General features: G+C 38.5%; 1 pseudogene; it reads left to right on the top strand.

Moving 5' to 3' along the window:
- The first annotated feature begins 5,111 nt into the window (after positions 1-5,111).
- Positions 5,112-14,018, top strand: LOC146391250 (E3 SUMO-protein ligase KIAA1586-like; annotated as a pseudogene).
- The last annotated feature ends 1,505 nt before the right edge of the window (positions 14,019-15,523 follow it).

The raw sequence follows: 15,523 nt of genomic DNA, 5'->3' as shown, positions 1-15,523 counted from the left end.
CCTACCGTCAATACCGCTTAATCCTGGAAACAGACAACCCAAGTTACTTTTATCCCGTATCAATCAATAACATCATATCTATATTTAAGTCATAATGAACTTTGACCAGCAGATCAAACAAAGTCCAGGCTATAGTGGAGCATCTAATAAAATATTTATTTATGAAAGTGTCGCCACAAAACTAAAAAAAAAAAAAAGATTCAGCTTTGTTGTTTGTTTTGTCAGATTGCAGGCGAATATTCAAATGACTTGGCAAATGAGTTATGAACCACTGACTGCCCGAGCTGAGCAACAATTCTACCTGTGCAAATATAGAAAAGCTGTAATAAAAGCTTAACTGCCCAAGTTATTTGCACCCAACGCTGGGAAACGCGAATCGCCTTTCATGGTGCGCTTTTGTTTCGTATTTACGGCTGCGGCAAGGCCCAGACATGTACACTTCAACGTGCTCCATGCACGATGACGTCATTCGCTCCGTATGTCCTCTCCAGCGGCACGAGGCTGCGGGATGGTGTGTCGGTGTCTGTAAACAGCGCAGATGTAGGGCACAGGTCCGTGTGCAGCTCCCATAAATCAGAGACGAATTCAAAGGAAAACACACGATACAGCGTGTAAGTGAGACTTTACATGTCACCAGAACAGCCTGCTGCTGACCAGTGACCACTCCCTCCCCATGCAATCGCAAAACAAAAAGCTATCATTTACACAGTATTTACAAAAAATCAGACAGAGCCCTTCATCTAGTGGTGTCACTCAGATTATTAGTAAACAAGCAACAAACAGTGTATTAAGGCTTTAACATCATATTTATCCCATCTTCTTATGGAAAATGTATCTAATGGATCTTTAATACAACTGAAAGAATGTATTTTAATACAAGTTACACCTTTGTGCATTGCACAGATCAACAACCCCCACACAATCCTGCTGTCGAAATGCTCCACTTTTCTTCCTCAGTCACTGGTTTAGTTGGCCTCTCTGCCTGGCTGCCTCTGGTGGAAAGAAACATGCACATGTCCTGTGTGAGCTCATTTGCTGGGAACGTCAGAGGAGCTGTGCAGTTGGAGAGAGCAGCAGAACGGCGTGCCGTATACCGTATACCTATATTAAATATGCATTCACGAGTGCTCTTCTGTATGTTACATATCAGCAACATATTTATTTGATTCCACTGAGGTTTTATTTATAATGTTTTTATATTTCCCAGACTGTGGCCGACAGCGTTGCACTGCAGCAGCAAGAGTTTCAGTCTGGCCTCCATCGCTATAGATTTGCAAATAAATCTGATTCATCACAACCAAATGCAACTAGGAATGTGTCCTACAGAGGGCAGCGATGCATAACACTGATAATGTATGAGGAAAAACTCCAAGAAGCACTGAACCAGTAACATCAACATACTTTTTAGAAGTATAAGCACTTACCAGGGACTTTATCAGGTACACTGTGCTACCGTCATACTAGACCCCCTTGTCCCTACAGAACTGTTTTGATGCTTCATGGCACAGATTTAACAAGTTGCTGGAAAGATCCCTCAGAGATTTGGTCCATGTTGACAGGATAGCATCACGCAGTTGCTTTGTTGGTTGCACATCCATTAGGATAGGGGTTTGTGTTGGTGTGTGAGGCTGTAGCCTGTAGGTTTATGTTGTTATGTGGTAATTATGAGACAGTGTGTTTCAAATCATTTTACAGAGTAACATGAAGAAAACATAACAGATGCCTTTCTCCTGTGTGTAATTAAGTAATGTAATGCATTATTTTAAGAAAAGTGTTCTGGGTAATATACACATATTGCACAGAACGCTATAATATATACATACACATAGTTAAATATAAGTTGATGCCATGTGACTGGGACATAATGAACAATAGACAGGTATACCTAATAAAGTGGTCTGTGGGTGTACAGTCTTAAAAATAGTAATGTCATTAATAAATAACCTCAGAGACAGTCTCTTTCAGCAAATGATGAAATCTTTTATCTATTCCTTTGGCCCAGCCTTTTTCTTGGCTGGTGTTACCTCAAAGGGGTGGTGTACGTAAAAATAAAAGAAGAAAAAAATGTGTTGCTGCAGATCTGTGTCCAGACTCTCTGAAGCCTTTATAGTGCTGCAAAGAAAATACAAATAAACTCAGTGTGAGTGTTTTATTTCAAAATTTTGGCTATTTTTGATTTTACCTTTGTATTTCACCTTTAATTTTTGTTGTCCCTGCCTTGTTTGGTATCATTCTTTTCAGCACAATCTCACATGTCTGAATTTACAGTTATTTTTTCAATGACATGCTGAATTAACACAACTGATCTGAAATCACACAGAAATATTAAAACTAAGTATGAAACTGTTACTACCAAAGCTTTCCCCCCTTCCTACATAACCAAATCCCACGTGTTACCAAATCATTTCTGTTGGTCAACATGGTACACTTTTACACCAATAGGAAAGGGGCGGCATTTTTTTTCCTTTTCATTTTTTCTTGCATTGTTTTATGCACGTTTTATGCGATTTACTGGTGAAATGGCATCCAAAAGAAAATCATACAGTAATAAGGAAGTTGCTCTGTTGAATATGATCTGGAATGATAGTGGGACACAGCTTTGTGTGGAAGATTCATCTTCAGATGATGAGGACCTCACCAATGTTCCCTCTAAACTGCACGCGTGCGCAATTGCGCACTGCTGGCACGGTCTCTGCGCACACAAAATCTGCGTTGCGCACCAAAAAAAATCTAACCTGAATTGAAATTAAAATTAATACTTTAACAATTCTGTTTTGCAGTGTTAGTCAGTGAGTGACTGGCTGCTCCCATATGGGATTGGAACGATCCCACCTTATCCCATAGTCCAGCCAATAATGCGATTCACATTCGTATATACGCAGCTAATCAACGTGGTTGACAGGCTATGACAGCGTCCTTATGTGCCGACACCGGTGTTTTAGCTAGCAAAGCAGCGTGGCTGATGTGGAGTGAAGCCACGTTAATGACAACGTGTACAACCATTGGAGATGTGAGCAGGACAGACGGAACAATTGACGGAAAAAGTGTGGACTTTATACCAGTTTTTAAATTGTGTTGATAGGCCACGTAAAACCAGAGTTATGATAAAAATATGCAATGTTTGGTTTTCTTCCTTAATACTATCGTTGTTTATATTTACTGCGGGAAGAAACGGTAAAAACGGCGTTTTATAAGGAAAACGCTCGAAAGCACTCTCTGCCTGTGAGCAAAGATGAAACCAAAACACCCCGCCCTCTCCTATTGGTGGAAAAATGTACCATGTCCACCAATCAAAAAATGATATGGCAACAGTTGTTTAGGAAGGGGGGAAGTTTTAGGAGTGACGGCGGTGTTTTGAGATGTGAGAGATTTGCGACGTTCAGCGCAAATCTAGTTAGTGTGTAGTGTAGTCAATAGTTTTGTTGTGTGTCAGAACAATGAGGCAACTGCTGAATGTTACAGGTGTTACAGGAGTGATACATCTCCTGCTGTCAGGCCTGCAGGTATCAGGCTGTTGTTCTCCTTTATCTCATAGTGGACAGAAATAATTTTTTGGAGTGACACAAATAATTTGTGTGGCATCAAATTTGATGCAGAACAGCTGATTGTTCTGTAAATAGTTTGAAATGTTTATTTAAAAAAATACCTTGGCTGCATTTTTAGATTAAACAGCTGCAAAAAACTTTGTTGTTTGCATAACTCAGATACTTTTTTGAAGAACTATATAATTAATTACCCATCATTGGTCATTATATACTGTATTATGCAGACAGAGAGTTACAGGACTCTCTCCCAGACCACAGACTCATACTCATAATACAAGTCAGAGCTTTATAAAAAAAAAAAAAGAGTTTTGTTTCCAGAGTTTTGTTTTTGTTTTTTTTAAAATTTTCATTGTAAGTGGGCTAAAGCAGTTAATTAAAAGTAGTCTAACATAAATGTAAATGCTGTAATTTGATTATTTTAATAAACCATGTAACTTGGATGGATTCGATGCTGGCGTGACCACAGTGCACACGTCTGCTGTTGCTCACAGTGGTCCAAGGGACCGCTCAGGGAGTTTGTGTGTTTGCTCAGACACGTGAAAAATTAGAGGGAACATTGGACCTCACCATTCCAGTTCCAGAAAATAGCGATTTAGAAGTTGTGACACTGCTGCCTGAAAGGTATGTTATTACAATTCTGTTATGGAATATTCTATCCAATGAATCCCGTGTATGAAAAAAATTCTATATAGATCAAATTTGTATTTTTAAAAACAGATTGGACTGAGAATTTCATTAAACATGAAATTACATATCACGTTTTCTACATGTTAGGATACCTGGGTCCCAGTGGTTATGGTTTTGATTTATCTATAATCTTTGATTTAGTGTTTCTGTTATTTAGTTTTGGAATTTCAAGCTCCCCTATATATTTAGTATTTCTGATGTGTAGTTCTTAGTTTTGTTACAGTACCTTCCCCGTGTTCTTGTGTCTCTTTGTCTCAGTTATGTTTTCATGTCTGTTCTTTCCCCGTCTCATCTGTGTGATTAGCGCCACCTGTGTTTCCTAGGTGTTTCTTCTTTGCCCTGTTCCCCTCTTGTATTTAGTATCTGTCTCTTCCTCTGCTCATCGTCGTCCTCGTCCTCACTCATTCCCCGCTGTGTGTCCTACCAAAAACATATGATTTTGTTATAAAATTTCAGCTCTCATGTGGAAGGCTGAGACTTCCACATGGCTGATTCAGACACTGGCTACACCTGGAATTTTTTGGTTTGCACGGGAAAGAGTGAAGTCAGCACAACATATGGACTAACCTACTCAGCTGTTATGGATCTTGGCCAGGGCTACATTTAGTATGTGGACAACACACAAGCTCTACACAAGCTCTTTTTTGGTGACCTATACCAAAAAAATTTTTTAAAAAATTTGAATTTAATTTATTTTTATTTAGAAAGAGGGACAATACATATTAATGAACATTTTAAAAAATGTAAAGAAAAAAACAGACTGGCTTTCCGCGCACAAGCAAAAACAGCTTTCCTAAGAAGGCAGAGAGGGGAGATGTGCGCTGGATAAGGAAAGACGAACTGCTGTTTGGGAAGTGGACTGACACTCGAGAGGTCACAATGTGCTCCAGGGTGCACAAGGCCTTCAGCGGAAAGACTGTGCAGCGAAAAGTGAAGGGGGCTGCAGGTTGGACAACAAAGTCTGTACCTGTTCCGGATTGTGTTGTGGACTACAACAAGAACATGGGTGGTGTTGATTTGTCCGATCCTCTGATTGGTTATTACACTGTCCTCCATAAAACTATGAAATGGTATAAAACTTTTTTTTTATCATTTCTTAGACATTGCTGTCGTTAACAGTTTTCTTTTGCATATGGAGTTATGCAAGAGCTAGGGGTAAGGAGACAATGACACAAAAAAGTTCCAGGAGCACGTTGCCAAGGAGATGCTTGACTTTGCTGTTGCCTCAGCATCACCACCACCAACACAAATGCCTAAACCCAACTGCATGCCACGTTATTTTGGCAGCAATGCAACAGTTTCTAGGAGATATTGCAGGACGTGCCAGGATAATGGCATCCCGAGGGCTTTATTTCTCTGTTCATGTAAAGTCATCCAATAATATTTAATATTCAATTATGGTGAGTAACCATTAACAATTTAGAGGTATCAAAGCTGTGTGCTTAACTTCTCCAACTCTACAGACCTATTCATGACAGAGAACTGCTCCAAAAATGACCCCCTAGTTACGTTAGACTCACTTGGAAATGAAATAAATTCTTTTTAATAATTTGCATACACACCCAGAGACACGGAGGCTTGGAAGGACCTTTGATGATAATGTCATAAGGCCAGGGAACTCCTCACTGTAAAAAACAAGTTTATGTTATGGTTCTGAGTCTGAGGACTCAGTGTTTTGTTTTAATTAATATTATCTTATGTTTCGGTTTAATTCTGGTTATGTCTTCTGCTAGGATTTTTAATTCTTAGGTTTTGGTTCCCGTGCTCCCTTTGTTCTGCATCTAGTCTGTGTCTCTGTGCCTGTCGTGTGCTTCGTGTTTTATTTTGACAGTGCCTGCTCTGCATTCAGTCCTGAAGTTTGTTTTCGACCAAGTCTTTGACGAGAACGCTACACAAGTTGACATTTTTGGAACACCATATTGGAGAAGAACATGGATACTGATTCGTTTGAAAACGTGAATCAGTCCCTAGAGGCTGACTCACCTCCAGATCCTCCAAGTACCAAATTTGAACTCTCCTTGGAGAAGGGTCTTACGGCACAGTTGCAAAATGTGTCAGAATGGCTGACAAAAAGACTGTAGCTATTAAAATAATGAAACATCAGAACCCAAAAGACCTGTTGGAAAACCAAGAGGTAAAAACAGCTGCCAAAAATTTCAGCTAGAAAGATGTGTGGAGTGAATGTAAGGATTGTGATGAAATGCCTGTAAAATGTTTATTTCTGTTAAACTAATGTAAAAACCATCTGTAACCTATTCTAAGCTCACTGCCCTGTGAAAACTTAACACCTGTAACTCCAACAAACACACTATACTTGATTGGTACCAAGCTTCTGCAGACAGTTTCAAGGCAGTTCGTCCCATTGTCATGCAGGTATGTTTAACTCCATGATTCTCTACATTAATAAATGCTTTGAACATAGATACTGATCAAATTTGATCATAACATGACATATTCTTTGATACCTTTCAGATTGCAACCGCTCTTAGTCACCTCAAGTCTATTGGAACAGCACACGCAGACTTGAAATTAGAAAACGAAATGTTGGTGAAACATCACCAAGAGCCGTACTGAATTAAAGTAACTGACTTCAGCCTGGCCTGTGACACCTCAGCTGCCAAAGTGGGCTCTTACATTCAGACCCATCCATACCGGCAAGTAGCTGGAATCAAATTTAATCTCTTCGTCGCACTATGACACAAAATCCAGTGTTTGTGGTTTCTGTTATGGGTTTGTCAGCTGTAGTACAAATCATACTTATCCAAATGGTCAATAATAACAAAAAATTTAACAATCATTTCTCTTTGTCATCCACCAGGTCTCCGGAGATTATTCCAGGGCTTCCGTTTACAGAAGCCATAGACGTATGGTCTCTGGGCTGAATGGCACTGGTTTCTTGCTGTACCCTGGATACAGTGAATAAGTAAAACAATATGACTAAATGCTACTTTGTATTTCTTCTGAAGAACTTGATTTAAAGCTTTATTGAAATGATTGACAACAAACTTTTAGTGTTAATCCCTGTGATGGCATCAGACATGTCTTCCAACAATTCCCAGGACAAGTTAGTCCCTAGAGGCTGATTCACCTCCAGATCCTCCAAGTACCAAATTTGAACTCTCCTTGGAGAAGGGTCTTATGGCACAGTTGCAAAATGTGTCAGAATGGCTGACAAAATTTCAAGCTTTATTGAAATGATTGACAACAATTGTATGTCACTTAAAAGTCTGTGTTTGACTCCCAGTTTGATTAAATGTTCTGCTGTCCTCTCAGCTGAGATACATAATCGACACCCAAGGACAACCCCCAGAGAAAATGTTAGACTCTGGGCAAAAGACTGTCCAGTTTTTCTGCAGAGAGTTAAATTCCTGTCACAAATACCACTGGAAACTCACGGTAACTACCACTTCACCACTGCTCTGGTTAATCCTGTATACCAGTCTTTAAACTTATTAGCATATTTCTTATTTTCTAACCTTTGATTTTTAACATGTTGTAAAACATAAATCTTGTTGCTGGTTTGGCCAGAGCCAAATATGAAGATGGCAAGAGCCACATCTCTGTTAACACCTTCAATGACAGTCGGGCTGAGGACCACCGCTGCAGAAAAGCAAAAGGAGGACAAGCAGAGTAACACGTGATTTTTCTCACGTGACATGAGTGCCTCACTTCATCAAATTTATAAATTTTGGCTAATGAAAAACATACACTGTTAAAATTCATATCTGCAGTAATGAGGTCAGTAAAGCTAATACTGAATCAGTGTGTTATGTCACTAACACTGTCACACTCTATGGGTTTCTCTGGTCTCTCCGTCTCTTCCTCAAACTTGTCCCTCAGTGCTACCACCACTGCACGTCATTAACATCTGTCTTCTCTTTCCAGTAGTTTTTCCTCATCTCTATGCTCCCCCCCCCTTCCCCCCCACTACTGGTTGCAGTAGATGGCTGCCCCTGTAAAAGGTAGCTTTTCCTTTCCAATGTCGCAAAATGCTTGTGCGGGGGGTCACTTGATTGTTGGGGGTTTAGTGCCTTCAGCTGACTTTTGTTGTGAATTGGCATTTCTATTTCCCACACTGATAGGCATAGAATGGCACAGCACATATTCATCTGATTTCTGGAAATATAATTTTCACTAGATACTTAGAAATGATAACATCAGAACCCATTTCAAAAAATTCCCCAACAACTTTACACCAGATGCCCTTCCTGACACAACCCTCAAATTTCAAGCTCTAAAGTATGGCAACAGCGTGAAGTTTCAGGAGGGGAATGACACTCACGGGTGTTTGGATTTCACAAGGAAACAGGGGCAGATCAAAAGAAATTTTCTTTAGGTGGCATAAGGGTGGTAATTAAAATCAAATGGGGTGGCAAAATCAAAGCCATGTTTTTACACGCTGGTATTACGTCCTGGAATATGCATTATATGTGGTTAAAAAACACCAAATGCTGTAAGTATACACATTTCAAATAAATATAGTCTATAACTTTATGTCAATTAGCCCAGATAGTTAAACATTTCAGTTACATAAAAGATGTGAATTTTGATTTTATGTACTGTACAGCCTATATAATAAATAAGTGTGTAGCCCAATTAATATAAAATCCAGAAAGCTACACAAAATGGGGCAATTCATTTGGTTCAAACCCAAGAAGTTTCACACTCGTTTTATTAGAAATAATTAAATTGTTGCCTAAATTTACACAAAATGCAGGAAATCTGCACTGTCATGAAAAATTCTTGACCAAAATATTAAACCTAATTTTTTTTTATGATTTACTGGGTAAAACCTCTGGGGTCCAGGGTATAACTAGCCATTTTGACTACTTTTGATTTTACCTTTGTATTTCAACTTTAAGATTGTTTTTGTCCCTGCCTTTTTTGTCTTTCTTTTCAGCACAAACTCATGTCTTAATTTACAGGGTTTCTTTTCATTAACAACCTGAATTAACACAATTGATCTGAAATCACACAAAAACATAAAAACTGAGCTTAAAAACAGCAACAAGCTGCTAGCATCTTAAACCGGTCACGTGATTTGGAGGTGCGGTGTGTCCATTGACCACAGAGGGCTAATAACACTTGTGTTGAAATATAAAAATGCCCATGGTATTGATTCAGAATGTGGGGGGGGCTTTAAAGGGTTGAAAATCAAAAAATATACATAATAGTTGATGTTTATGGTTCAGCAGGCTGAAATTGTTGTAAGAGACACTCATTTAAAGTGGAAAAAATTATTGCTATATTTTTACAGTACTTTTGTTTTAAATTTGACAGTTTTGTAGAAACTACCATTTATTGGTCAACAGGATCATGAATACCAGTTTTATTTTAAATTTGACATAACACAAAAAATAAAAATGCATAAAAATCAATGTTACTGCCAATCCTTGACCCATCTCAGGGTCTAATAAAATAATAATCATATATATTACTATACTAATAGTAGTAGTTTACAAGTTTTAATGACATTATTATATGTAATATTTTCACAGCAGTTTTGTGTTAACAGCCTTTTTTTTATCCTTAGGACCACAAATGTCAGTTTTATTTTAAATTTGACATAACAGAAAAAAATTTAAATGTATGAAAATTATTATTGTTGCCAATCACTGACCTATCCTATCTTAGGTCTAATAAAACTAATAATCATAAAACCTATGAAATGTATTTTATGGGAAAAAAAATTTATGTACAAAACAATGAATTTATGTAAACATACTGGCCTTCAAAGGGTTAAAACCTCCAAACTATAAATACTATTTGATATTTCTAGTTAAGGCTGAAAGCATTTTAAAAGACTGAGTCATTTAAAGTGGAAAAAAATAGTGCGATGTAATATTTTTACAGCAGTTTTATTTTAAACTACCATTTATTGGTCCTCAGGATCACGAATACCAGTTTAATTTTAAATTTGATGTAACAGAAAAAATAAAAATACATGAAAATCAATGTTACTGCCAATCCTTGACTCATCCTTAGGGTCTAATAAAATAATAATCATGTGCTTTACTATTATAAATTTTAATGACATTTTTTGGGAGATTTTTTTGAGAGAAAAACAAACAGGCCTTTAAAGGGTTAAAACCCCAAAACTATAAATAATATTTGATATTTATAGTTCAGGCTGAAAAGGTTTTAAAAGACTGAGTCATTTAAAGTGGAAAAAAAAGAGTAAGATGTAATATTTTTATAGCAGTTTTGTAGAAACTGCCATTTATCGGTCCTCAGGATCACAAATGCATGCTAAAAATGCATTGAAAATCTATGTTACTGCCAATCCTTGACCCATCTTAGGGTCAAATAAAATAATAGTCATATACTTTATTATACTAATAGTAGTAGTTTACAAATTTTAATGACATTATTTGGGAGGGTTTTTTTTTTTCTTTTAAAGACTGAGTCATTTAAAGTGGAAAAAATAGTACAATGTAATATTTTTACAGCAGTTTTGTGGAAACAACTATTTTTTTGTCCTTAGAATCACAGTTTTGGCAGTTTCATTTAAAAAATTATGTAACAGAAAAAATAAAAATGTATGAAAATCAATGTTGCTGCCAATTCTTGACCCCAAAAAAACCCATGCCTTTAAAGGGTTAAAACCCCAAAACTATAAATAATATTTAATATTTATAGTTCAGGCTGAAGGGGTTTTAAAAGACAGAGTCATTTAAAGTGGAAAACAATAGTACGATGTAATACTTTCAAAAGCAGTTTTGTGGAAACTGCCATTTTTTTTGTCCTTAGATCACAAATGTTAGTTTTACATTTGCACGAAAATCAATGTTGCTGCCAATCATTGACCCATCTAGGGCCTAATAAAAAACAATAATCATAAAATCTATGAAATGTGTTTTATGGAAATTTTTATAAATAAAAAAAGCAAGCTATCTAAACATACTAGCCTTTAAAGTGTTAAAAATAAATTTTTTTAATATGTAAATTTCAGGCTGAAGTAATTTTAAAAGACTGAATCATTTAGTGGAAAAGAATATTACTATATAACATTTTTACAGGTGTAAAAAGAGTCAGGATTTTTAACGTTTTTAACCTCTAATGGTGTGGTTTTTTAGGCTAACCAGTAATGGCCTTAGGCTACGTCCACACGTACCCGGGTATTTTTGAAAACGGAGATTTTTCTATGCTTTTGCACCTTTCGTCCACACGTAAACGGCGTTTTCGGTCGCTGAAAACTGAGATTTTTAAAAATGCCTGCCAGGGTGGATATTTTCAAAAAATTACGTTTTTGCATTTAGGTGTGGATGAAGAAAACGCAGCGTCAAAGGTGTTTTGACATCACACTGTGCGCCACGTTATTGTTTTGGTAAAATTAATTTCTATAATACTGTTACTGTTAATTGTATGTTATGGTGTCAGAGGGGTAGTTTTAGATTGGGTCCGGAGTTATTTAAGTGACAGAAAGCAGTTTGTGAAAATAAATGGTGGTTGCTCCTTATGTATGGACATTGCTTGTGGTGTACCCCAAGGGTCAGTTTTGGGTCCAAAATTCTTCAACTTGTACATTAACGACATCTGTAAAGTGTCCAAAGTATTAAAAATGGTTCTCTTTGCTGACGATACAAACATTTTTGCTCTGGTGATGATCTGCAGAATTTATTGGAGGATATGACTAATGAAATAAGTAAAGTGAAGTTCTGGCTTGATAAAAATAAATTATCATTAAATTTGAATAAATTGAAACTTATGGTATTTGGAAATAGTAGTTTAAATACAAATGCTAAGATTCAAATAAATGGTGTTGATATTGAAAGAGTCAGTGAAAATACATTTCTGGGGGTAATTGTCATGGTCTGGGTCAGTGCTTTAAGTGGGCCGGTACGCGCCGGTACTCAGTACCGCCACTTCTAAATATAGCTCTTGAGAGTACCGCCACCTCTCCATGCGCCCAGAACGTGCTTTTAGCGTACCGGTACTCTCATTTGCACATCTGTTATAATCGTTTGGCTGCGCTGCCGCTTTTCAGAGCGCCCTTCACAAGCACGCTTCCTAATTCGTCCCACCGAGAGCAGAGACTACATTACCCATACACCAATGTGTTTTACAAGTGAAAAGCGCATGCGTCGCTTTTGCCGCTGTCATGTCAACAACTCAACGTGGTCCGGAGAGGGTGTGTAAAACGCGCAAACAGCTGCTCGGTTAAAATACAAAAACAATGAACACTTAATATGCTCTCCTGGCTTCAGACTCTGAGTAGTAAAAGAACAAGATCAGAATCAGAGGACTCGCTGGCTGACACCCCACCAAGCCAGAATGATATCGCTGCAGGTCAGACGCAAGCTAATGAAAGCTGCACTAGTGCCGCAGCCGCGGACGACGGCACTTTTTGCGACGACGAGGACGAGAATGACACCATTTCTACCGATGACAACAGCCGCGTTAGCGAGCATGAGTGGCCAGAATGTTGGTCCCAAGCACAAGTCCGGTATTTCTCCACAAATTACAAGTGGCTGATCAGCAGAAATCAAAAGTTGGGTTGTAGTGTGTGTAGTCAAGTTTGTGCTCGCGTGGACATGCAGCAAGGGCAGAGAGTGTCGCAGGAGTGGAGTGGGTGCTTAATCTCGTCTTTTGGAAGGGACAAGGCTGCACAACAAAACTCACTACGAAAGAAAATAAAAGAGCACAGAGACTCAATTTATCACAAGAAAGCAGTTGAAATAAAAGAGAAGGCAACACAAAATACAATGCAAAAACACATTGAAGATATGAGAAAGGCTGACTACGCTTCAACTTGCAATGTGTTTAGAACAGCTTATAAGATTGGCAAGCATGGGCGTCCCTTTACAGACATGCCAATAGATGTCCAGTTGCAAGTCTTAAATGGTGTCAAGATGGGCAGAGTTTTGCACTCTAATAACTCGTGCAAATATACTGGATCACATTGCAGCTGAAATGAAAAAGAAGGTAGTCAATGACATAGTGATGAATGAAAGAAAATTGTGTGTGCTCATTGATGAATCCACTACAATAAGTGGAAAGTCTGTGCTTGTCGTGTGCCTGCGGTCAGCTATTTCCAGTGAAAATCCAGACACAATATTTTTTGAACTGATTGAGCTGCAGGGGACCACAGCAAAGGACATCACTGAAGCACTGTTAGGATGTCTTCATAATAATGGCTTTGACCCTCACTACCTACAGGAACATTTGTTGGCATTTGCTTGTGATGGAGCCTCAGTGATGCTTGGGAGGAAAGCAGGAGTTGCTGCGCAGCTTTGTTCCAAATTCCCTTACCTGTTTGTCTGGCATTGTTCCAATCACAGACTGGAACTGGCAGTTTGTGATGTTTTGAAGGAGGTAGGAGGAATCAACCACTTTAAAATATTCTTAGATCAGCTTTACTCCCTCTACCATGCATCACCAAAAAACCAAAGGGAGTTAACCGAGAGTGCTCACAATGTTGGACAACATCTCCTTGTGATAGGCCGTGTTTTATCAGTGCGTTGGGTTGCTTCAAGTGAGAGAACAGTGAAAGCAGTATGGGAGAACTACCAAGCTCTGCAGGTACACTTTACAAGTGCTGCTGCTGATACCAGCAGGGACTCAAGAGAGAGAGCAAAATACAAATTATTTTATAATTTATTTTATATACATTTTGTGTAAAAAAAAAAACTTTACAAGTGCTGCTGCTGATAGCAGCAGTGACTCAAGAGAGAGCAAAATACAAATTAGTTTATAATTTATTTTATGTACATTTTGTTAAAAAAAAATTTCAATACCTTTTTGCACATTTTATTTATGTTCAGTAGCTCTTTCTAGCTCAAGCAAATCCACAAACTAATAAAATGATTTATTATTTTGTATAAGGTTGGTCTGTTGACTGTTGTATATAAAACCCATTCAATATAGTTGTTGTTACCTCAGGGGAGGCGGAAAAAAAATTGAGTACCGGCACCTCTTTTGGGCCACTTAAAGCACTGGTCTGGGTGGTTTTCCACAGCATCGGCCCCTCCCCACTGGGTGGATTCTTTGTTGTTCCTCACCTGATGGCAATCATACCGGCAGTATTTATGACCTGCGCACTCAACTGGTCTTCGCCAGATTATCTGCCAACTTTAGTCAGTTCTCGGCAGTGTTGGGACTAACGCGTTATTAAGTAAGGCGTTACAGTAACTACGTTATTATTGTGGTAACGAGCACGGTAACTAGTTATTATGCCAAAACCGGGAACGCGTTACTCGTTACTGGGATTTAGATAGGGTCGTTACTCGTTACTTCGTGTGGTGGCTATCGCGGAGCTTCCACAGATTCAATAACATTAGCAAGTGGTGGAAGCCAGCAGGTGGATGAAGGAAAAGGGAGGCAAGAGGAGAGACCCGAAGCGGCCGCTGGTCCGAGAGTGTCAGGTGAACTGAACTTCAGGTAAGAAGTTATAACCTGCAGTCCATCTGGGTCAGATATGAACCAAGTTTAGTTGGAGTTTATTTTCGTTATGCTGACTTTTTCGTACTGCGTGCTAGCTAGCATGATGGAGTTTCTATACAGCTGGGTGGGTGCTATGTTACTGATGTTGAACTTTATTTTGTTCATAAGGTTAATTATTAGAGTTGCCAACCGTCCCGTAAAAAAACGGAACCGTCTTGTATTCAGAGAAAATATTGCGCGTTTTGTATTGAGGTGAAAAGGAACAGTTTGTCCCGGACTTCAGCTACAATGAAAAAGACACAAAGCTGGAGTTTTTCTGCGTCTTTACGCTGTCAGCTGCCTCTTCTTCTCTCATCCTCTCACCCTCCCTCTGCTGTTGCTACTTCAATCATGAAACTGATCAATGATCAGCTGATTGGCTTTTCTCTCTTATTTGTCGCCCACTTTGCGCCAGAAAGAGGAAACCAGCGGATGTCGCGGTAAACAACAGCAGCACGTTTAAGCTTGATCAGCTGTTGTTAGAATTTATTTAATATTAATTTCTAGTATCAGCTGGAGCCACAGCTGTAAAGCTGCTGGTCATGATGTCGGTTTGGTTATGTGGTGAGAGGGAAACATGAAGATGAAACCAGGAGATGTCCTTACTGAATCATCAGAGCTGTGATGGAGAAACAGGTTTACCTTTTAGTTAACATGAATGAGTTGAAGGGAAGTTATGAACTGTTTCTGAGAGACAAATAACACCAGGATCCTTTTCTAAGTGGCTGACAGCTGGTAACTGTGCAGGGGCGGGTCTAGCAAAGTTTTGCCAGGGGGCCAGGTAGGGCATTAACAGGGAGAGGGGCACAAAGAAATGCGTTCTTATTCTCATTTAAAATGTCTAGCTTTTAATAAATAATTATCTGAGT

The sequence above is a fragment of the Perissodus microlepis genome, chromosome 3, assembly GCF_051167445.1.
Source record: "Perissodus microlepis isolate ML-2025 ecotype Zambia chromosome 3, ASM5116744v1, whole genome shotgun sequence".
Lineage (NCBI taxonomy): Eukaryota > Metazoa > Chordata > Actinopteri > Cichliformes > Cichlidae > Perissodus > Perissodus microlepis.
This window is presented reverse-complemented; position numbering and strand designations above follow the sequence as displayed.